The 24,459-nt window shown below is 53.4% G+C and overlaps 1 long non-coding RNA gene across 5 annotated transcripts; it reads right to left on the reverse strand.

Annotated features, from left to right (window-relative positions):
- Window positions 1-1,403: 1,403 nt before the first annotated feature.
- Window positions 1,404-23,801, reverse strand: LOC132008496 (uncharacterized). 5 transcript variants are annotated; one of them, XR_009401648.1, is made up of 10 exons: window positions 23,714-23,801; window positions 23,315-23,395; window positions 21,880-23,020; window positions 11,636-11,688; window positions 11,354-11,480; window positions 10,553-10,729; window positions 10,269-10,394; window positions 9,936-10,083; window positions 8,960-9,019; window positions 1,404-7,929 (listed from the first exon to the last, which is right to left on the reverse strand). It is a non-coding gene; the product is annotated as an uncharacterized LOC132008496 (long non-coding RNA). The 5 variants fall into 5 exon arrangements; XR_009401649.1 differs by having other exon boundaries at window positions 9,936-10,086; XR_009401650.1 differs by lacking the exon at window positions 10,269-10,394 and having other exon boundaries at window positions 9,936-10,086.
- Between the last annotated feature and the right edge of the window lie 658 nt (window positions 23,802-24,459).

Genomic DNA, 24,459 nt, shown 5'->3' on the forward strand with positions numbered 1-24,459 from the left:
AACAACAGTAAGACCGGACATGTACTTGGCCGCTGCTGTTCTAAGTGTTTGACATATGCTGACTTACGTGACCCTCGAAGAGACTCTCATTTTGCAGCAGAGGAAACAGATGCACGGAGAGTTAAGCGACTTGCCCAAGGTCCGATGGCTGGCAGGTTTGGAGCCGAGACCTGAGCCAGGCAGGCTGCTTCCAGCATTTGGTCTCTCAACCCCTACGCCACCCTCCCCTTGGCTTTCTCGCCTGTGTAAGCTGATAGCAACTCACTTTTCTCCTCTATGAAATGGGTACTAGCAGTGCCTACTTACCTGAGGAAATCGGAGGAACAGATGAGAGCACGAAGGTGTGGCGACACCCTGGACCCTGGACCCTGCATGGACATGCGACAGGAGAGGTCACTGCGTGGGGTACACAGAGCCACCCCTGCGGCAATGAGCCCGGAGACTCGTCCACAGTCAGGGCTGAACTCACCTGGGCCGTGGATGCAGACGGTTCGGGACCTCCAACCTGCTGTTCCCCCAGGGAGGTGTGAGGCCTCGGCAGCCCCTGGGGACCCTGAGCTCGGTGTGGCCACCTTCAGACACCTGGAAACGCCCTGCGTGCATCACCTGTTGACTGGCCGTCAGGCAATTGCTACTGGCGAGTGGTGGGGTTCTCTGGGATGAGATTTAGAACAGAGCAGGAAACAGCCAGCGGTGATAGGCATGATGGAGACAGAAGGAGAAGGGGCTGGGGGTAGTGGGTGGGGGGGGAGGAGGTTTCCAAAGAGGAAGTCTGTGTCCCCCGTGAGCTTGCAACCGGGGTTTTCCGGTCCAGGCCTCGTTTTAGATCATCAGCCCTGTTGCTCCCCACAAGCACAACCTGGAAAGGCCAACTATGTCTCCCACAAGGGTGTGAAAATACATCCCTGGAACGGGCAGTCCTGGGACGAAAGTCTTCATTATGGGTCTCTGTGATGTTCTCCCTGTGTGTGTGAGATCACTGAGATCTGTAAGCGTCATCCAAGATGCCTTGTCTGGAGGGTGTGAAGGCAGCCGTTAGAAGGTTCTAGCAGCATCTCCTGCCTGGGACCCTCTTGCCCCTTACGGGGTGTGCCGTTCATCATTTCAGCCCTTCGGATCTCTAAGGGCACCCACGACAGCGTGCCCGGTGCCCCATTGACTCTGTTGCACTGTCTCAGGATGTCATGGGACTTGGCACAAATGGGCACCGACTCTCAAATGTGCTTTATTCTCTCTCATGCTCCTGCCTTCCTACCTCGCTGGGGGTGCTCTTTGTCCCATCAGCCTGGCACGTTTCTCCTGCTCCTTCAAGGCTCAGCTGGAATATTACATCTTTTATGAAACCCTCCCCCATCCCTCTTCCATCCTAAGCCCCGCAAAGGCCCTGCTCCGCCAGCTCTGGATTCTCCCATAAGAAGCCTTGCTGGAGCTCTTCCAATTCCCTTCTCTCACATCTGCTTGCCAAGATCAACTCTGGGTCCATCATAAAGCAGCGTATGCTCTAGAGAAGCAGTTCTCAAAGTGTGGTCCTTGGGCCGGCAGTATCAGCCTTAGCATCCCCTGGGACCTTGTTGGAAATGCAGATTCTCAGCCTCACTCCAGACCTACTGAATCAGAAACTCTGGAGGGGGGAGGCCTGGCAGTGTTTCTCCAGCCCCCAGGTGACTCATGCCCGCGTTGATTTGTGAACCACTGCAGGAGGGAGCTAAGGCAAGTTCGTGAGTGTCTGATGCACAACAAATAAAGTAGCAAGTGCGGCAGACGGCCCCCAGAGGACTGTGTATCAGACACAAGCCAGCCTTCCTCCTGCAGCAGTTCTACCAGCAGCATGTGGAAATACACTCATATACCCATTCTACAGATGCAGACACGGGGGCTCACACAGTCACTCCCGCTGGATCCAATGTCACGCCAACCACAGCCGGCCACTCTGACACACCTGCAGAGAATACTCTCCTGGTGATTTGAGGGTTTTATTTATGTATTTGAAAGAGAGAGAGAGAGCACAAGCAAGGGTCGAGGCAGGCAGAGAGAGAGGGACAAGATGGTTCCCCGCTGAGCAGGGAGCCCAACGTGGGGCTCGATCCCAGGACCCCCTGGATCATGACCTGAGCCAAAGACAGACACTTAGCTGACTGAGCTGCCCAGGTGCCCTGATTTGAGGCTTTAAAAGAGGGAGCAACCATGGAGAAGTCAGGGTTTTCCTAAATTTATATTTTCAAAGTATAATTTTAAAAAATTAAATAGTGCTTCTTTAAAAAAAAAAAAAAAGGCAAATTCTGGCTTCCTCCTCCCCATCTCTCATCCCTGCCTTCAGAAGCAACTACTTGGAACATTTTGGTTACTTTTGGGGGTATTTATTTCCGTACTTCAAAATACTTGCACCATGTTTTATCTCTTGATTCATCTGTATTAGACCCGACCCCTTGACTTATGCTAGATAGGACTTTTGCTCCCAGACACCCCCACTGCAGGACTCCCCCCCAACACATCTCTTGGAGACCTCCCTTATATGGTAAGCATTATGGATTTGCATTCTTCTTTTGACAATTTTCCTTCCAGTAGGCAGCAAAGCTTCTCGAGGAAGAGGCCTGTTTCTCTAATTGTCCGGAGGTACTATAAGAACTAGGGGCAGCTCTGGTCCCTTTTCTCGTTCTGACATTACTACCAAAATAATTCATCTCCATTTTCAATTAAATCCATAATCAGAGTTTCATAATTGTGATCAAATAAATATTACTCACTGTTGGACCAAGTAGAGTGCTGTGGTTATATTTCCATTCTTGGACTTTCTGGTTTTCTCTAGAGCTAATAATTGTTGTGGTCCTTGTTTCTTGGTTCCTGTGGTGCCCCTTTAGTTAATTTGCCCCCTTACAGAATTCTCTAGAATTATTTTGAATTCCACTGTTCCCTAGCATGTTTTCCCTGAAGATTCCCCAGTTTCTGAGCTCTTCTTATGACTGCATGAGCTACCCCAGCATCTCTAATAAATTCATGTTATCAACATAGATCCTATTCAGTTTTAAGTGGTTTAAATAAGAAAAAATTTTCTTTGCTTGTTTTTGGTTTTTCCCTAGAGGCAAATCCATGACACTCATGATCATCAAAGATCCAGGCTCTTTCTACCTTGTTACTTCACTGCTCTTAACATGGGGCTCCCAACTCATGGTTGAAGATGGCTGCTTGAGCTCCAGCCATCATGTCTCCCTTCCAGCCATTAGAAAGAAGTCCTCTTTCACTCCATCTGAAGACATTTCCTTAAACTTGCACATTCTATCTTTGTTTACACTCTGATGTTTACAGCTTAGTCACATGGCTACACGTAGCTAGGAGGGAGACTGGGAAGTATGTTTATTCTGAGTGCTTACAGGCCCAGCAGAAAAACTGAAGTTCTGAGTTCAGCTAAGAGAAGGAGAACTGAGGGTAGGAGCAACCGGCAGGCTTGGCCATCCTTTTTCTTGCCCAAACATTTGAGTTGACATTCTAGCCCTCATACCCTTGCAGAGAACACACGGCAGCCTCCTTCTGCCTCCCCAGGACCTTCTCTCCTCTCCTTGCACTCTGGGCATCCCACACTCCTTTTCGGGAGCCTCTTGCACACTGTGCTTGTGCTAGTGATGTCTCCCTGAGATCCTACCCCATCTCTGCTGTAACAATTCCTACTCCCCTCTCTGACACCCCACTCCCCCAATCTCAGATGAGGTGACAGCGAAGACCCCAACCAGATCAGAGCTCACTAGACCATCCCGCAGCCTCCCGATCCTATCCTTTGCAGCGTCCGTTGCGGTTGTAACTAGACACTAACTTGGGGGATTAGGCTCACTTCCTGTCTCCCTTGCTGGATGATAATAAGCTGCTAGAAGCAGGATCACCTCTACCCTTCAACCCTGAAACACCAACACACAATCAACCTTCGTGGCATGAGCCATACTTATCCCTGGAAAGCTTTCCTCTCTGGTCACAGGTCCTCATCTCACTGTTCATCCAGAAGCAACTAAAATCCCCCCTCTTCCAGGAAGCTTCCCTGGGCTCCCTCTGAGAAAAGTAGGCCCCCTCCTGAATGCCCCCAGACCTCTTAGTCATGGTCACTCTCTGCCACAGGGCACTGACTTTGGGGAGCCAACTCTATGAAGCTGTGAGTCACTAGGAACCCAGGAGGACCCGTAAGTGATTCTTCTGGGTCTCGAGCGCACACGTACAGGGATGACCTAAGAGACACAGGACCCCTGCTGTGGCCTCTGGCTTACCCGTGGTGTCCGGCAACAGCCTCACTTTACCCCACTGGGCCTTTCAGGGCCCTTCCAGAGCTGACAACCTCTTGCTTTGCCACTCGATGCTGCAGCTCCACTCAGGGGAGGCTGACCTTGACCCCACAGGCCTCTCTCCATGGGCTGTGCATCCAGAATCCTTGGGTTCTGTTTTCCAGCTTGAGATCAAACAAATGGAAGAACTGGATGCTAGGCTCGCAGGCAAAACAAAACAGAACAAACCTACCAAAGTCGAGGAACTCTTACTAATCTCCCAGCTGGCCCCAGGGCTCCCCGTAGGAGGAAATGGAACACTGTTTGGAAAAAAATATTTTGACAAGTGCTGGAGAGGAAGGTAAAAACTTGACCAGGGGCCAAAGCCTCAGAGCACCAAAGGACACAGCCTCGGGAGGAGGGAGACTTCGCAGCTCCCAGGCCATCCAGGACCGCAGCGGGGAGAAGCCACGGAGGAGAATCGTAACGAATCCTAGTTGATGCCCTGATCTGCCCAGAAAACGTGAGGAATGGGCACACTCTGTTCCACCTTCTTCAACGAGCAAGGTGCTTGCTTACCAAGCAGAACAGAAAGAACAGAAAGAGGGAGAAAGAACTCAAAAGGATTAAAGGTAAAGAGAAGGTGGGTGAGAAGACACAAGAGGAGACCAGGAAAGCATCTGGGGCTGCCTGAGGCCAAGCAGACAACCCGCTGGAAGGTATATTAGCTATAGAGAAGGCATGTGGGGCTTCTGGAAAGGGGAGACCAGAAGCAACGGTGGCTCGGATAAGACAGGAATTTCATGACCCCCTGAACATCATGGTGGTTCTGCGCGAGTCTCTCATGTGATGCATGAAGGTTTACTGGCATCTCGGACTTGTAGCTGGTGGGAAGGGGAATGAGGGGAGGGGAGGACTTTCCTTTCACTGAGGGACGCAGCCTAGAAGGTGTACATGTCGCCTCCGCTCACAGCCCATCGCCCAGAGCCTGCTCCACCATCACCCCAGTCTCAACGGGGGCTGGGCAATACAGCTAAATTCCAAGCAGCCATGGCCCCAGCCAAATGCTCTGGCAGTACGGGCTCAGAGGCCATGCTCCTGGAGGGAGCCGCGGATCTCTGCCGCACACGGAAGTTAGGGGGCAAATAGGATGGGTGGGGAGGCTGGGAAAACTGGTAGGAGCCCACAGTGGCCCTGCGTCACAGTGGACACAGTCCCCGTCCCAGCCAAGGGACAGGCTGGCTGGAGCCTGTCTCCACTGCTGCCGCCGGGAAGGACTGTCCATCTGTTCTTGCACTGTGGCATCAGAATCTGGAGAGGAGGGTTTCCTTTGGCAGAGGCACAGTCAGGAGCCTGGGTGTCAATGGCCAAGGGCTTTTGTGGAAGGAAAGGGCCACTTGGTCTACCCACACCACAAAAGAGAGAATTCCTCCCCTTAGAAGATGCAAGTTAGATGCCTGGAAGCAAGCCTCCCCCAAAAAAGCCAAACAAACAAACAAACAAAAAAACCAGTCCACCACCCACTTAAGGTCGATTCTTTGTTCTCAGAGCCACTGTTTGAGATCAGCGCCATGATCTTTAGGAATCAGGGGTAAAACTTTGCTGTCCACTGCTACCAAACTTTCTCTGAGTGAGGCATTCCTCCAAGTACTTTACTACAGACCCTTTTAACTTGTCTTGGCCCCAAAACAAACATCCAGGAACAGGCACCTTAGTCCCCCCATCTGATAGAGACACTGGGAGGCGGGGAAGGTGTCCCCTGACTGGGAGGCTAGGAAGCAGCAGCAAAGCTGGGGTTCGCGAACCCAGGCAGTCTGCTCCAGATCCACGCTGCGCGACATTGTCAGGGCAGAGAGAGGCAGGGGGGTGGGGGTGTGGGGATGGGGGCGGTATGGGACTGTGCATTCCGGGATGAGGCTCCGCCCAACCCTTTCCCTTCCCCTTCCCCTTCCCCAGGTTTTCCAAACAATTTTCAGCAGAAGATCCTGGATTCACGAGTATTTTGTAAATGCGTGTGTCGTTGCTGCCTTTCTCCAAATCGAGCCAATTCCATGGTAGGGTGAGTGAGGGACATTCCAGAGGGCCCTTCCAGGAAGTAGGGGCCGGAAAAAGGAGCGCCCCAGCCCCCCAATGGGAATTAGCAAATGTACAGGAGAAGCTCTGGGACTTCACCAGGCCTGGGAACAAAGGGCAGAAAGCCAATCTCATTCAGGCCTCGGAGGCAGGATAGTCAACGGCTGCCAGCTCAGCTCCCCAGACTCGAAAGCAGCAAGTGAGGGGTTCAGCTTCCTGCCAGGGCCGTACACAGCCGCCCTGCCTGGGAACTGGGTTCGCAGACTTGGATTTCACCATTCCCAATCCTGACCCCGCGTTCTGACAGAGGTGCTCCAAGCAGGCGACAGCCACAAAGCAGAAAGCCGAGCAAAGGGAAAACAGGCCCGCACAACCCATCAGGGGGTTCTCTGTCCCCGGATTCAGCGGGACCATCCCCGGACTAGGCTGCCGGGTCCTGGGCCTCACGGGGACCCAGCTGACCTCGAGAGGAAGAGGCACGGTCCCGGGGAAACCCTGCTTCGGGGACATTGCTACAACCTGCTCTGGGAACCCCTCGCCCCAGGCCATGGGCCATGGCAGATTAAAGAGCTGGCATGGTGGGAGCTGTAGGTGCGCAGGAATCTGTTGTCCACACCCCCCCCCCCCCCACACACGTGCACAGCATCGAGTCACTTGACTGAGTCACCACATACCTGATACCCTTTATCGTGTCCCCAGGACTGAGGGGATCCTACTCCTCTACCCAAGCTCTCAAAACTCAGGCCAAGGGAGTTTAGTTACTATTCATATTGGTTATTCATTATTAGCCTTATCATATTGCTATTTCTTTCTTAGTTTTTCCAGTACCATGACCTGTATTAGGCATTTGCTGCCCTTGACCCTCCCCCACTGCGTAAGGTGGGGACCCCACACCCACCCCGCCGACGGAGACATGGAGGCTGATGGTCATGCGGTTCACGAAAGGGAGGATCTTTTCCATGTTGGCTGGAGAGCGCCTCCGACGGGAGGAAGCGATGGTTTGTCCTTCCAGGAGCAAAACAGCCATTTCTGAGGTGACCTGGAGGAAAAGGTCCTCATGGGGAGGAGGAGTAGGCTGACAGGGCAAGCTGTGTCTCTTTAAGGGCCCCTTACTTAGGTCTCCAGGAGACAGCTTGGAGGGTCCTCCTGGGTCCCCGGGAAATAAGTCAAGACTGATTTCCAGCAGCCCCTGCTCGACAGTGTGGGTGCGTCTGGGGAGCCACGTTTGTATTATGTCTTTACTGACATCTGTAATGGACGGAACGAAGACTGGAGAGCTACTCCAGGGCAGTCAGCTCGCTTTGGGGCCAGAGACCCATTTTTTTCTTTCATAAAAATAGGAGCCAACAGACATGAAATCTCCAGTTAACAAGCGCTGGGCTCTGGGTCTGTAGGGGCCTGTGGAATTGGAGCCAGTTTGTACCCCACATGAAGCAAAGTCGGGAAGGTTCTCTTTCGTGCCTCCTCTCCCCGCAGATGGGCGGACTCTTGCTTCCATGTCTGGGACCAAAATTAGAGGGGAGGAAAGAAGCCACAAGGATGCAGAGTAAGTAAGTAGACCTGAAGCAGAAGGAGGAGGAGGAGGAGGAGGAGGAGGAGGAGGAGGAGGAAGACCCTGGGGAAAAAAGAGAGAAATAAAGTACATGAGAGAACAATCCCTGCTCTAGGTTTTATGGCCCAACCCTGTGTCATTTCCATGATATCTGTATCGCCCCGGCCTCCTTTGAGCTATTTTGAGTGATTTCCACTCCTCGCAACTAAACAATTCCTGACAGAAAAATAGGAGCCAAGCACGGGCTTGCAGTAAGAGGTCTCCGAGGAGACACGAAGCCATCTGTGGCATCGAAGCAACGTGAGCGCCCACAGAAACGAAGTCCTGTGGTAGCTTGTTTAAGGGCCACGAATTCTTCCCATGCTAGTGTGTCCGCCCCTCTGCAGTATGACCTCGCTGAGTCCCAGCCAGAGGGAGAGCCCGTTTCTCTGTCAACCTTGAATCGAGGCTGGCCTTGAGACAACGGAGTCTGGCTGGAGTGAGGTCACGTGAGTTTCGGAGCTCAGGCATCGAGAGGACTTTGGGCTTCTGCCTTTGCCCTCCTGGGACTCTGTCCTGAGCCCACCTTGTCCAGAAGCCTGGGCTGGCCTCCTGAAGGATTAGTTAGAGACCACGCCGAGGGCCGCGGCGCTCAGCCCACAGCCGGCGCCAGGGCCAGTGGCGGGAGTGAGCGCCCAGGCCCTTCCGACCCCGCTGAGCCGGTAGTGGACTACAGCTGTGTGCCCGAGCCCAGCAGACACAGCAGAGAGTCCCCTCAGACAGTCAGGAATTAGCCTAGATCTTTGTTTTAAATCGCTAAGTTGCGGGCCACATTTTTTTATGCTGATAAGCTGATACCAGTTATAGAAATCAATACCAGTGCCTGGGCTGTTTCCAAAACCCAGAGCTAATTCATGTGCACGGGTCCAGGGGCCCCGGAGATGGGCAGAGGCTGGAAGGATAGTCACGGAATGATCAGTGGGAGCTGGAACCACGGGGAGGAAATTGCTCTTGGAGCCTGGGGAAGGGGGACGTGCTGCACTGTGGCAGAACTATTGGCAAGACTGTTACCTGCGGATACTTGGATTATGGAACATGCACCAAATGAACTCACAGGTCTGGCTAGAGAGTTTTCCAAGCCAAATGTGGAGGAGACTGCCAATGGACTTCCTTCCTGATAAGATATAAGAAGAGAGAGATGAGCTTAAGAGAGCTCTGTTCTGTTTGCAAGCAGAATTTAGAGACAACAGGAAACCATCAGAAGGTAGTGCATTGAAAAATAAAACCATTTCTTCTTCTTCTTTTTTAATCTATTTATTTGAGAGAGAGAAAGAGAGAGTGTGAGCAGGGATGGGGCAGAGGGAGAGAGACAGTCCCAAACAGAGTCCCTGCTGAGCACAGAGCGTCATGTGGGGCTCCATCCCACGCCCTGACATCACGACCTGAGCCAAAATCAAGAGTCAGATGCTTAACCGACTGAGCCACCCAGGCACTCTTGTATAACCCTTTATTAAGACCTTAAAATTGTCTAAGGCAGTGCTGTGTAGCCTTCTCCGCTGTAGGAAAGAGTTTCTAAGAATCTTATGGATGCTGAACTATGGCACACCCAAGGTAGAGATCTGTCTCAAAAAGAATGAAGTGGCTTCTGGGGCATTGAAGATCCCCAGGTGTGATTCATGAGAAACCCACAACATTTGAGAGAATCGTCTTAAGCAGAGTACCCCTAGTCTGGACTAAAAAAACCTGAAACAGTTCTAAATGAAAAGAGCCCTGTGAGTTTTACACACAGGAAGCAGACCAAGAAAGCTAGTCAGTGCAAAGAGTTCTTCTGGAAAGGGAGACCCTCTGAGACAGCAGAGCCCAGGGTTGGAGCCAACAGCCAAAGGGAATGATGGACCCAGGGCCACCCCCAGGAGCAGAACCAGGCCCTAATCAAGGACTGTCTTCTGTCCCCAGAGCAGAGCATCTTGATCACAAGCGCCTGGCTGGATTCCAGAACATGGCGATGGTTACAGACCAGCCATCGCCATGCGTCTACTGTTCCTGCCTTTTCAAAACGAAATAGTCTATCTTGTCTCAGCATTGCATACCCGGTGTGTGAGGGTAGATCAGTTGCCCGGCGTGAAGTGGAGCACCAGCCACATCCGGACCTGACCTAGACCACAAGACTCCAGATGCTCAACCTGATGCTGCCCTTGGAGGAAACCCTGAGGGTCTTGGGAGCAGGCCACACAGGACCTGCTGAGGAAGGAAAGTGAATCAATTGTGGCTGGAAGACAGATGTGAACATTCTTTATGGAGGATGCAAATTCCTCCCAGGCCAGGGTACCCACCCCTCTGCATGACGGCCCTGTCTCCCAGTAGGGATATGGACTCCCAGCAGGGATAGAGACTGGTAATCCACCCTCCTGCACGTAACTGACCTTGGGACTTGCTACCACCAACAGAATCTGCCAGAAGCACAGGCATAGGATCTCAGGCCTTTGGGTTTCTGTCTTGGCCCTCTTGGGACTGTGCCCTACACCGACCAGGCCTTGAAGATATCTGGGCTGAAAGACCATGTAGAGGGAGAAGGAAGTGGTGTTGCCACCATCCTGGCAGGGCCCAGGCCCCAGGTGGCCTTCCGCTGACCACAGACACAGCCAGCAGTGGTGTTACCCAGTCAGTTACAGAATCTGGGGGAAAAAAAATAGTCAGTCTAAGCTACCAAGATCTGGTGTGGTCTGTCATGCAGCAGAGTCTAACGACAACATCTGCCCCCACATGCTGGCGGCCACAGTGGACAAGCTCCGGGCTCCGACGGTGGCCCCGTCAGGACGGGGACCTCAGGGTCCATGATCGCTGAAAGTCAGGATACTGGGGCTTGCCGATCACTCCTTCCGGCCTAATATAGAAAGAGAGAGAGAGAGAGAGAAAAATAAAACACCGATTCTGGGTTTTCCAGATGGAACCGGACATGTTTTTTTTTAATGGAACAATTTTATAGCTTTCTGCTTTTCTCCAGCCCTCCGAGACGGTCGAGACCTAATCCAAAAACTAGTCATGTACCTTGCCAAACTGCAACAGCAGAATTTTCTGCCATTCTGGATTTCTATGATTAAAATTAATTCACTTCATAAAAAAGACTGGCAGAGAGGGAGGAAAGAAGAAACTGGGCATTCTAGACAGAGAAAAGACTTTGAGCCGAAGCTCAGAGGTGTGGTATCAAGGAGGCTTGCACTCAGATTCGAGTAAACGGGTTCTGAATGAACAAGGCTCTTGGCCAGTGGTTCCTAAATATTAAAGTCACTCAGTTTGTTAGAAACCCAGATCATTCAGAGTTTTTGACTGAGCAGATCTGGGCGTTAGGGGGGAAGGGCAAGAATGTGCTTTCCTGACAAATTCCTTTGTGATCTTGATGATGCTGTTCAAGGAAGTACCACACTTTGAGAACCACTGGCTTGAACTTAGCCCCTAAACAAATAGGGGTTGGGGTGGGTGGGTAGGGAGATTAAGTGGTAGTTCCAACCTCAATAATGCCACAGGGAACCTGGAATTCCAACCTGTCTTCTTGGACATGCTTCGCTTATTGGTTTTCATCCTATGTTTGAGGTCTCCTGGTCACAAGATGGCTGCTGCATCTCCAGAGCTCACATCTACATTTAAAGAAGGAAGAGAGTAGAAGTTGATCCGTGAACTAGTGGAGTTTGAGCTCTTTACCAGGAATTCAAAGCTTTCGTTGAGGGGCCAATCTTCTTCCCACTACTGCTTCCCCCAACTCCCCCATCCAGATTTTCAGATCCATCCTTACCTAGTAGAGAGTCTGCGCAGTGTAGCTTTCTCACTCCTATGGCAGAGGCGTGCCTGGAAGAGGGGGTGGGAAATAGAGCTCCAGTGTTTGTCACAGAAGAGAAGGTAACCAAAAAGCTTGGAAGCCAGTCCTTGCCAGAATCAAGTGGGGGACACACTAGGCACCCAGTTATGTATGCATGAGTGCCAGGAGTGGATGCAGGTAGAGCAGCGGGATTGGATCTCTTCTGTGTACTGGTTGGATGATCTTGAACACGTCTCTTTACCTCTGAATTTCAGTTTCTCTTCCTGTGAAAAATCAAATAGCCTCATTGAGTTGTTGTGAGCATTGAGTAGGGTAGCATAGATGCAGGGGTCCCTGAACGGTGGGCTGGAATCAGGAATGTGCAGCTCTCACAATAGCCCCCACCAACCAAGTGCTTGCTGTGCACAGAGCTCTATGCTAAACGCTTTATGGCCTTTTCTCTTTTCCTCCCCACAATAGAATTCCCATTCTTCAGATGGCAAAACAGAGGACAAGAGGAAGCTTTTATTTGTTTGTTTGTTTGTTTGTTTGTTTATTAAATATTTTATTTATTCATTTGATAGAGAGAGAGCACACAAGCAAGGGAAGCGGCAGAAAGAGGAAGAGGGAGAAGCAGGCTCCCTGCTGAGTAGGGCACAATCCTAGGGGCTCAATCCTAGGACCCTGGGATCATGACCTGAGCCCAAGGCAGACACTCAGCCCACTGAGCCACCCACGTCCCCCAAGAGGAAGCTTTTAAAGCCACAGCCTGGTAAGCAGAGAGCAAAGACCCAAACCAAGTCTGTCGGGCTCCAAGTGTGCACCCTCAACCACTCCTCGAGATTGCTTTTCCGGAAAAATAAACCTATCCAGAGCCACCAACAGCACAAGGCTAGCTGACATCCTTGCCCTTCCTGCTCTCACTGGGTGCGTAACCTAGGACAAGCCAGCCTCGCCTCGGCTCTCCCTGCCCTCAGCTGGAGGCAGTCTGCAGGAGCCAGGGAGGACCAGCCTCTCCCCTGGACTGCTGGCCCCAGCAGGAGTGGGGTCCTGCCTCGCTGAGTGCCTTCCAATTAGACTGGGTCTCCTGGTCAGGCAGGAGGCAGCAAGCAGGCCGGGCCCAGCAGGGAGCAGGCGGTTAGAGGGTAATTAGATGGGGATGTGGAACAGCTCCCTTAATGAGGAGGTTGTTCTGGGCAAGGGACACTGAGGAGGAGTGTCTCTCCCAACACCTGCTTCCCTGGGCACCATGAAGAAGCAAGAAGCAAGCAACATTCTTTGGGGCCCAGACCCTGTGCAGGCCACAGATCTCCCTTACACTCGGAACACCCAGGCGGTGGATGAGAATCCTGGGACTCGAAGTGAAAAGAACCTCCTTTGGGGTGTGCGGCTAGAAAGCGGCAGAGAAAGATGTTGAAAAGTTAAAGACCCATGTCTGTTCTGTCTCCCCTAGCATCAATCCAATGTTCTTCCTCTGCTCACGTCCTCTGATGCTAGAGCACAGGATGGGTACCGATTACCAAGGAGGATATTCAAATTATTTACCAACTGGTAAATTTCACAGTGCCAGGGCTGTGAACTGGAAGAATTTTGATTTTGATCCTGGTCCCTACCTCCCCCCCACCCCCACCGCCCTGGCTATAGTCACAGGTGCATCGGGGCAGAACCTGAGCCACTATTGGGACAGTCGTTAGAGGTGGGGTTCCCTTTCTAGGCCACAGGGGCATGGCCAGAGGGGCTGCTTGGTCCCTCCCCCTGAGCACTCCCTTCTCTGCACCCCAGAGCTGGCACCCAAAGCCCAGAGATGGGTGACTCACTCCTTCTCCCCAGAGCTGACAACAGACTTCCCAGGCAGGAGCAGCCCGCTCAGGGAACCCCCATCTGGCTGAGGCAATCTGTCTGTCTGGAGGAGGGTGGAGTGTGCCAAACACTACAGCAGCTGTGCCCGAAGCGAGTTCTGCAGATTTGGAAGACTGTCCCCAGGAGAGAGGGTTCCCTGCAGAAGTCTGTTTGGGACTCGTGAGTGCTCCCTTGAGCCCTGCAGAGTCACAGCCCCAATCGCTGTAGTAAAGGTTCTCAGAAGTCCCCAGGGGAGAAAGGGCCCATGTTGGGGGCACCACGTGCATTTTCTAGGCCTTTTTAGCCACGGGGCTCTCTATTCTTTGTTCAGCCCCAGTAGGTCCCTGAGGACATGAGTTTTCCTTGGGCTACAGCTTTGGAAACATGGTTAAGTACAAATCCCTTCCTTGATCCCAGCAGCCTGGATGGTCACCGCCCGGCCACAGGCACAACTGATGCTGGGGAGAATGGGTAAGTGGATTCAGGGGAAAGGGGTGTGGTCTGGGGGAAGGGCCCGCGGGTTGCGTCCCAAGGGCCCCTGGAAGCCCTTCATTCCCCCTGGATCGTCTTCTCTGTCAAATAATCAAAGCCCATCCACACGCAGGGGGCTCCACTAAGGGCCCAGTCCTCCCGTCAAAATGGAAGAGAGTTGTGGTTTTTTTTGTTTTTGTTTTTGTTTTAAGATTTTATTTATTTATTGGAGGGAGGGGGAGAGAGAGAGAGAGCGAGAGAGCACAAGCAGGGGGAGGGGCAGAGGGAGAGAGAGAAGCAGACTCCCCACTGAGCAAGGAGCCCAACACGGGGCTCGATTCCAGGACCCCAGGATCATGACCTGAGCCGAAGGCAGACACTTAATTGACTGAGCCCCCCAGGTGCCCCAAGATGGAAGATAGTTTAAAGCTGCACCTCAGTTTCTGAGTACCAGAAAACTGGTCCGTCGGTACCCAAGGCTCTGGACTGGAACAGAGAGCATTCAAAGACCAGCTCCCCCTCCCACCCTGGGTAAGTCAACCTCTTGAGCCTCAGTTTCCATCTGAAGAATTGGATGCCAGTGTTTAGACCACAGGGTTATGGTGATAGTAAAATGTGATAATTATAATAGCCGAGGCTTATAATGTACCGACTGTGTGCCCCACGTGGCCCGTCACACTTTGCACGTTAACGTTACTTTCCTAACAAGTCTATGAGGGAGGTATTGTCCCCATGTCATAAATGAGGCACAGGCCAGTTGTGACTTGCCTGAAGTTGCCCATGTGAGAGGTGGCAGGACCCGGATTCAAACCCAGGGAGTCTGGCTCCGGCGGCCACACTGTCACGGATCCTGGTGGCAGCAAACACCGGGCACGTAGCAACAAGAATTTAGGTCATTACTAAGGAATTCGGGGGAATCTAGAGTTTGCAGGCGGTGGGAGTTGAGAGGAGCCCATCTAATACAGGATGAGAGAGGCAAGTGCAAGGAAAGGACACAGGAGGGGTTCTCTCCATTCCCAGAAAGCGTAGCATGCCATCCCCTGTGGGTCTGATTTCCTATCAGTTACCCCACCCATAAGGCAAGGAGGGGAGCCTCCTGGAGGGTGTCCCACCTTCCCCAGTACCAGTGTGTGTTGGTTATTAGAGCCCCCCAGGGGCCCAGTCTGTCTTGTTTCATATGTCACCTCTGTCCTTGCAGGAAGTGACACTCCAGGATGGGATGTAAGTCAGTGACAGGGCGTGTCTGAACCTGGGGTCTCCAGAAAGCAGAGCCTGTGACAAACACTTAGGTGTGAGCACTTAGTGGGCGGGTGTGACCCAGAGAGCAGGGATGGGGCGGCGGGGGGGGGGGGAGGGGGGGGGGGAGGTAGGGCATGGAGGACAAGACGAGTTGCTCTGTCCTCTGGGACCACTGGGAGCACGCAGCCCAGGAAGGACATGGAAGCCAGTGTGCTCCAGCCGCTCTCCTACACTGGCCGAGCTCAACCCTAAGGGGCACCGTTCCTCCTGCCCCTCCAGCCTGTGCTGGGGTTTGTATCGGAGAAGGCCCAGCCAGGCCAGGAAGGAGTGAGGGGGCGATGGGGGTGTTGGTATGGGCAGGCTCGAGGCAAAGCGGTGAAGCTAGTCAAAACCTATGGGAAGGGCAGGCAAGCTTGTGTGGACCTGGGCGGCTGAGCGGTGGCTGGAATCAGGGCCGGAAGATGGGAGGCAGCACCTGCCCACAGCTGTCTGCTTCCAGGAGCCTGAGACGTGTTGTGATCAGGTCTGTTTGGAAAGAGTAAGCCGACTTTGAATGGAGGACCCGTGGCCTGAAGGATCTGACGTGGGGAGGCCAGCCTGTGGTGGGTGGTCCTCAAATTTTGGTGGGCAGGCTGGGTCAAGCGCAGATGGCAGGGTCCCGTTTCTGCCATGTGCGGGGCGGGGGGGGGAGTGCACAGAGGCGCTCCTGACACAGGCCCAGGGAGCACCCGGAGAACCACCCGTGTCGTTTCAGAGCCCTGGGAAGGAAAATAAAGGTTTCCAGCCCCCTGAGATCTCAGAAGATGGACAAGAGATGGAGGCAGGAGACCCAGATTCTAGTCCAGACACAGCTCTCTGGCCTCAGTCTTCCCATCTGTAGGGAGTGAGTGCATTGTTCCAGATGATCCCTGTGGGCCTTTCTGCTCTGGGGTCTCACAAGCCTTGGAGCCCGAAACGGGAAGGGAGAAGGTGGAAAGTTGTCACCACTCCTGGATGCCTAGGGAGGAAGTGCAGAAGTCTGGCTGTCCTGGGGAAGGGCTGTCTGTCTCCTGGGGCAGCAGGGAACCTAGAAGCTCAGTGCTCCCCTGCCTGCTTCTGGAGGGGATGATAGCAGCTCCCGGGCCTCTCTACCTGCCTGGTTCCCTGGCCATCAGACAGACCCCAAGAGGGTGTCAGAGGGCTGAATGTCCATGAGGATGAGGTCTCGGGAGGAAACAGAACCCAGGGCAGTCGGCCGGGCAGCCCTGGTCCTTGGGCTGGGAAACTTTTTGCCTTTGCGTGGATTTGGGCTCCGTGGCCTGGCGTCCGAGGTCCTCAGCATTCAAACTCAAGCAGATGGGTCAGCCCATTCCAGTCAGAATTCAGAACACATGACCGCTTTCCTCAGGCCACTGAGGGGATGAAGGCTTTGAAACCGGATAGATTCAGATCAAATCCTGTATGACCTTGAAGAAGACTCTTAACCCCTCTGAGCTTCCTTTCTCAGAAAGTGATCAGGCTTCCGTCTTGGAGTTGACTCAGGACTGAATAAGATAGGGTAGGTAATAGTATGCCTGACATGAAGCAGACTTGAGAAACGACAGTAATTGCATTAAGGCCACAGCGCTCTGTGACACTCGCTAGGTCGCTAATACTATCTCCAGACTAATCATGCCACCTTGCCCCGGCCCTGGTGTTCAGACTCAGCTAGACCACAGCACACCAACACCTCCACGTGGATGTCTTATGTAGATCTTGAACTTGACTTGGCCCATACGGGAACTCTGGCTCCCTCGCGGGTTGCCCACCAGCATCCTCTCCCGCCTGATCCCCCCCCACCAAGTGCAGAAACCCCTCGATTCTCCACGATGCTGCTCTTCTCGTCTATCAGCAAGACTGATGCTCCACATTGATGCGTTTCCAGAATCCGAACACCCCCATGGCTACTGTCTGCTGATAATTATTGGGATTATCAGCCTTCTCTCCAGCTTCTGGCTTGTCCCCTGACCTCTCACCCCACATAGCAGCGGGGATCATCCTGTTAACAGACCATGGCACTCCCCAGCTGGAAACCACCTAATGATTTCCCATCACGCCGAAGTCCTTCCTGTGGCCAGCAGGGCCCCAAATGATTCGGCCCCAAACCCCTGACAGGTCTCCCTTCCTATCCCTCTTCTCCACGTTAATGCACTCAAGTGGCACTGGACTCCCTTCTCCTTTCATGGGTCAACCTCCTAGCCGAGGGCCTGTGCATTTGCTGTTCCCTCTGCCGGGAAGAGTCATCCCTCAGATTCCCTACGGAGCACTCCTCACCAAGGCCAGACCTGAGCTCAAATATTTCCTTCCCTGACTATCATTTCTCCAAAAGCTTGGCTCTGTCCACTCCAGCTGTCCTCACTCCCTTGGAGGGCACAGGCCTTGTCAGTCCCCAGCAGCACTGCCCAGCAGAACCCCAGTGATGGTGCGTATGAGCTCTCACCGGCGTGCCTTGAGGCACAAAGGGGCTTCTGCACTTGAAACATGGCCGTCGTAACGGGGGAGCTGGATTTTCTTTCTTTTTTTGTTTTCAGATTTATTTATTTATTTGAGAGATAAAGAGAGCACAAGTGGGGAGAGGGGCAGAGGGAGAGAGAGAGACTCCAGCAGATTCCCTGCCGAGCATGGAGCCCGACGTGGGGCTTGATCTCACGACACCGAGATCATGACCTGAGCCAAAACGAGGAGTCAAATGCTCAACTGACTGAGCCACCCAGGCGACCTAGAGCTGAATTTTCAACTTGATTTCATTTTGTTTCCTTTATATTTAAATAGACACCCGTGCTAGGGGTTTCCTCCGTGGGCAGTACAGGGCCATAGCCTCACTGTCTCCCCAAAGAATATAAGCCTATGATGGCAGAGCCTTGTCCCTTTTGTTCATGGGCATCTCCCAGGGCTGAAAACATTTTCTAGCACACTAAGTAAGTGCCCGGAAAACCCTCATGAATGGATGCCTCTATTATCACAGAATCACGTCGTCCGCCTCCCATTTACAGGAACGAGGAGACCGGCCCAGAGTGGGTAAGCATTCGGCCACTCACACAGAGAGGCCGTGCCCCGTGAATCAGACTTTCTCCCCTGCCCACCCCCACTTGGCTCCCTGGTGTTTTGTTGGCAGCGGGGAACTGATTAAAACCAATCAGCCTGATTAACCCGGGAGAGCCTGAGATGCCCGACGCCAGGCAGTGCTTGGTATGGGCTGGGGCTGCCGATGAGCGAAGGCGAGAGGACTGCTCATGGGCCAGAGGGGTGAGGACCAGGGCCCAATGGGGTGTGCTAGTCATAGGTCAAGCAGCCTGAATGGCTCAAGATGCTAAAAACCTCGAAACCCAGGGGACAGCAGACTTACTTTTTTTTTTTTTTTTTTTATCAAGAAATTCTTTATTTGTCTTGCTGGACCAGCCTCAGGAACAAGGAGTCAACAAAAAATCTAGTTGGATATTTTAAAAGGAAACAGGAAAACTTGCTTCCTGCTGGTTAGAGCAGGAAGCGGGTTTATAATCGGAAAACGAAAGATGGGGAGGGGGAGTGTGGAGTCTCTGTGGCCTGAGAACAGGAATAGTCCATGCCTGAGCTTAGCACTGCCCCGGACCCTCCAGGAGCGAGGATGGTGAGGCAGTCCCACGACTGGGACCTGGTCTGCATCCTTGTCACCCAGCCTCTCTGCATCTCGGCTTTCCCATCTGTACAAGGACGAGAAAGGAGCCCACCCCACAGGTGACGGGGACAATCACATAGGAAGCGTAGGGCATAATGGGAGCTTAGCAGCTGAGCATCAACACAAGCTGGGCCTCCCATAAGCCGGTGTGCGAACGACAGAGGGCCAGGCAGAGGGGACGACCCGGGCCAAGGCTCAAAGGCAGGATGGAAGGGACCTATTATAGGGGCCCTAAAACTGGCAGGTCACAGTGGTCCCCCTGCTCCTGACAGTGACTTCAGAAGGCCCTTTGTCCTGCCTGGTTCCTTCCATGGGAAGCCCGGGGAATGGGTTGAAGGGGGCCAGAGCAGAAAGCAAGGGTGACAACAGGCAGGCCGTCTTAGTCGTCTGGTTCATCAGCCTGAGAGGTGACAGGGCCAGCCCCAAGGAGGCACGGGGGTGGCCTCCACCTCCCCACAGATGGTGGCTCAGTGTAGCAAAGAGATAAAAAAACAGAACAGGATACCACCAGTTACATTCCAGATAAGCAGCAAATCTTTTTTTTTTTTTTTTTTTTTTTTTTTTTTAGCGTAAGCTTGGAGGAGCTAGGACACACTTATACTAAAAAAATGATTCATTGTTGATCTGAAACTCAAATGTAACGGGGTTCCGTGTGTGCAGGCCTGGAGCCAGGTTGACAGTGTGACCTCAGATCCTGGTGCCCCGAAGCCGCCTCCTTGTCCTCCACGAAGTTCAAGGGCCCACGGCTAGGCCCACCCACTCCCCCGCCCCACCCCGCATCACCCTCGCCCCCTATTATCCTACCCCCCTGGCCTTTGCGGTGCCCTGGTCCCGACTTGGCTCTTCTCACAGCCACCCTCTTCCCCTTCCCCTCCGTCCTCCAGCCCTCCTGCTGGGGATGCCTCCTCCCCCCCACCCCAGTCAGCTGGCTCCCCTGCTATTTCTCAACCGCCCAGGCCCTTGCCTTCATGACAGGCAGATACCATTCAACATTTACATGTGAAATGCCTCCGTCCCTATCTGCAGGGTAGCGTTGGCTCACCGCTGTACCCCAGCGATTGGCCCCATCCCCAAGTTAGCGGGCGCCGTAACCATCTGTGCGGTGGAGACGAACAGAATCTATTTCAGGAAGTCGTGGTGGGGGGGGCGGGGAAGGCAGAGAAGGAAGGTCTGAAGCACCCACATGCTCACACCTCCTGGGAGAGACGTGACCATTTCCGACCCTGGCCCTCAGCCTCGGGACGGGACAGGAGCCCATGGCCGTGGTCAAGGGGCCAGGAGTCTCTTAAGAGCTCTGGACAGTCAGCAGCTTGCTTGGGGCAGCTCTCTCCTCCTCCCGGAGGCCCTATCCCCTCAGTCCCCCAAGTAGTGCCTGACACCCCTCCCCACTCTGCTACCCTGGGAGTCTTGTCCCTATAACCTCAGACCCTCCTGAGAGTGATGCCAGTCTCTCCTCCCTGCTCTAGATGGCAGTCCGGGGGCCTGCGGGCATCCTGTCCCTGTCCCCAGTACCTCCCAGGCTCCGCGCATGCAGTACCAGCCCAACAATGATCTGTAGGGTGAATGAATGAGTAACTGGCCCGTTTCCTCCCGGCCCGTTTCCTCCCGGCCCCAGTGAGCTTTTCAGGGACTTGGGGGGGAGGGGAGAGTAGCGGCAGCAGCAGATGGCCACTGGGACCAAGAATTAAAGGCTAAAAAGGGAACATGATGCGGAGAAGGGGGCTGAAGCCACAGGCACGCTTCTCTCCATGGATGTCATCTTGGATCAAACCCAGCAGGGGCCGGGCTGGGTTATCACAAATTATGTCTCCCCGGGCTAGCATTATCATCTGATTTCCAGCAATTTACAGAATTAAGGGTGGGACTGGCTGGGCCTGTTCTATGTTTGGCACTGGCATATCAGCCGAGCCACCAAGAGCCTTCTGGGATTGTGCTCACAAACCTGATTAAGGTGGGTTTGGGCCAGAGTGTCGCATGCTACCCACACCCTCTCCAAGGCCGAGGATCTCCGAGGCAGGACGGGGAGGCTGGAGGGAGCTGGAGAAACAGGTCAGCCTGAGACCTGCACACCGCCAGCCACCCGGCCCCATTGACTCTAATTATGTAGCCACAGTGAGGGTGGGGGGTGGCAGCTGGCAGACGCTGTGTTTCCAGAAGGTGTTGCTGGCATCTCTCATGGGGACGAGATTACGCCCAGCATCCAGGGAGGTTGGGAACATGTGCGGAGAGGAACCAACAAGGCGCGAATGAGTACATCTTGTTGGAGCAGGAGGGGGAGGCAGGAAAAGTGGGGGGTGGGTATGAATGAGAGGAGGGCTTCTCTTGCAGCCTTAGCTCTTGCTACCTGTAGAGGATGTCTGGTGTTTTTGCCTGATTAACATTTACATCCCTCCTTCTGGAAACCTCATCCTAGCTTTCCTTTGAGGAACTGCCCATCCCCCCGCCACTCTCAGCCGTGTTGTCCAGGCAGGGCTGACATCTTCCAAGCCCAAGATCTAGGGGTGGGTCCAAGCCCCAGTTCAGACAGTAGCACTGAGCTTGCCTGGAGATGGATTGCCATGCGAAACTGGGTCGATCAGGGTCAACCCTGGGACTTTGGTTGGGATTCCCAGGAACAAAATGTTCTTCTCCAGCTAAGGTTGAAGCAGGAGAGAAGGAAGCCCTGAGCCATTCATTGATCTCAAAAGGAAGCCAGCGCCAGGAAAGCAGGACGAGGAGAAGGAACAAGGAAGGGGAAATCCTGGATCCAGCCATGCCTGAAGCTCATTTCCCACACTCTTCTGATAACACGAGCAAAACATTCCCTTTGAGCTGAGTTTCTGTGATTTGTAAATCAAAGAACCTACTGATTACCCTCGGTCCTCCACTCTAGTCACATGAGCCTCATTGCAGTTCTCAGAAGGGGTCAGACACCGCACCTGCCGACTGTTACTCCAGCTCTAACCTCCACCAGGAATGCCAGACCCACCTCAAGACCTCCTCTGAAACCTTCTCTACCCTGCACGCAAATGACACCTACTTCGAGAGCCATCCTGAGACGTTGCGGTCACTCCCACGGTGGACAGAGCAAACTCTTCTCCCAGGGCCCACCTGGTGGCACTGATCTTGCATCATTTGTGTATCTATTTAACTCTGCACAGCGGCCCAGAACCGTGCTGGGCCATGAGCTGGAACATGAGCTCATCTCGTCTTCATACCCACCCCTTGAGGTGCTTGCCTTCCAATCTCTGTCCTGCAGGGTGGCAAGGACTCAGGCTGCGACCTGTTCCATGTTGGAGGGGAGAGGTGGGCCCCCAGAGCTCCGTCCCAGGCCGACTATGCTGTCCTGGCCACTGGCTGGTATGCCTGCCAGGGTCTTTCTCCTGATCTCACTGCAGCGGCTCATGGGAAAGTCCAGGGAAAAGTGTCACCGTGGCATTCACCCTGCATTGGCTCTCACTGATGCTTCACTTCCCAGTGGCTGTGTGTCCCCGGGTGAGTAGCTCCTCCAGCTTTCGCCTTCTTTTGGTTAGTGTTATTGCGGTAAAATACACCCATCATGAATTGTAGCATCTGAGCCATTTTCAGGCATAAGGTTGGATGACATCAAGTGTACCCAGGGCCAAGCAGCCATCACCCCTGTCCATCTCCAGAGCTCTTTTCATTGTATAAAATTTCGACTCCTCCTCCAGCCCCTGGCAACTGCCACGGTCCTTTCTGCCTTGTGAATCTGACTGCTCTAGCTCACTTCCCGTGACTGTGGTCATTGCGTGTTCATCTCTTTGTGCCCAGCTTCTGTCACTTAGCTTAAAGTCCTCGAGGTTCATCCATGTTGTAACTCCTGCCAGCCTTTCCTTTCTTTTTAAGGCCGGCTAATACTCCTTACAGGTAGCCGACCTTATCTTAGTTCCGATCACGGGAACCAGGCTGTCCCCGTGGTGAGAGAGATTTCTTGGCCCCAATTCCTCTCCTCTCTAGTCTGAGGAACATGCACTCAGAGCCAGGCGCTGTGCTGGGAGCGATCCCTCCCACCCACCGGCTCTCATTCCAGTGCCAAGGAGAAGCCCATCCGTGGGACCACAGAGCAGGAGAAGAAAAGCGCCAATCCAGAAACTTGCGGCTGAACCCCCAAGGGCAAGGTGATGTTTCAACTTTCCCTGAGGATCTGCAAGGCATCAATGCTGCGGAGCAAGGAGAAGAAATATTCAGTCTTTGTACAGGGGAGCTGTCTGTGGAAACCCTGGGCGGGGGGCGGGGGGGGGCGGGACGGCCGCTGGCTGGTCCTCCTGGCCCAAAGACCAGCTTTGTGGAGGGACTCCTTTGGGATGACACTGCCCATCTGACTTCCAGACTCCCCTGTGGCAGTTGCCTGGGCTGAGCCAGGCCCGGGGCTGGGCACCCTGGAAGGCAGGGCAGGCAGAGGAAGGTGAAGGGCTCCAAGCCACCCTTGGCCTCATGGCAGGGCTCGGGCTTACCAGGTGCAGTGTGCTCAATACCGGTAGGATTCTACAGCCTCGAGGACCATCCAGAAGGTTCCCTCCTTCCTTCGAAAAATTCTAAAAATAAGATGGAAAATGATCACTCAGTCCCCAAGCCCAGTGGGAACTGGAGCTGGGGAAGGGCTGGCGGTGTTAGGGAGCTACCCCAAGGTGGCTGGAGGACAGCCGCTCTCACGGTCAGCGAGGACGATGGCGATGATGGGGTTAGGAAGCTGCTGTCAGTGCTCCCCTTACCCCCGTATTTGGAAGCAAGCATACCACTCCCCACCATGGAAGACTGGAGGAACGTCCTGGCTCTCCAGCCCCCTCCCTGCCCATACAGAATTCCACACCCACATCTTGCCCTACTGGGGACTCCAGAGCAAGCACACTTACCATGATGAGCCATGGGCACTGTCTAGATTTGTTGTATCATAATACTGTACACCAGAAACTACTATCACTCCATGTTAATTACACTGGAATTAAAATAAAAAACTAATAATAATAATATAAAAAATATATATTATAATAATATAATAATAAAAAAAGAATGCTATATCCACACCTTTTGCCACAAGTCTTAACTGTAGACTCTTGGTAGAGGAAACATCCTTTCCTGATCCAGGAGGTTGGGCATGGCCTCGTGACTCACTCGGGCCAATGGAAATGTTCTGTGCTTACATAATTCAACTCGGTCTCCCGCGCTTCGGCCATCTGCTCTCCGAAGAACACGCCCCAAGCGGTACCAGTCCAAGTAAAAGCAGAAAACCAGCGGGTCTGGCTTGAACCCAAGGCCCAGCCAGGAATCACGCCTGATCAAACTGAGCAGCGATCTGATGAACCCAAGCTGACTGGAGACGCCACAGGGAGAGAAATAATTATCATCCCCCGCAGGCCAGAGAATGTGGCCACTTGTCCCCCTCAGGAGTCCCTGGCCGACTCATATACCACACGCATATACGTGTCTGCGGACAATACGAAGGTGAGCTCACCCACGAACATACATGGGACATGTGCTCTAGCCACGTCACAACTCCACAAACACATCTGAAAGCCACAGACAGATCCTCCCTCAGGGGCTGGGCAGTCTGACCTATGTGTCACGGACTGTGTCTGTGGCCCTCGCTGGCCTTAATCCC

This window comes from Mustela nigripes, unplaced genomic scaffold (genome assembly GCF_022355385.1).
Source record: "Mustela nigripes isolate SB6536 unplaced genomic scaffold, MUSNIG.SB6536 HiC_scaffold_148, whole genome shotgun sequence".
In the NCBI taxonomy this organism is placed as follows: Eukaryota; Metazoa; Chordata; class Mammalia; order Carnivora; family Mustelidae; genus Mustela; species Mustela nigripes.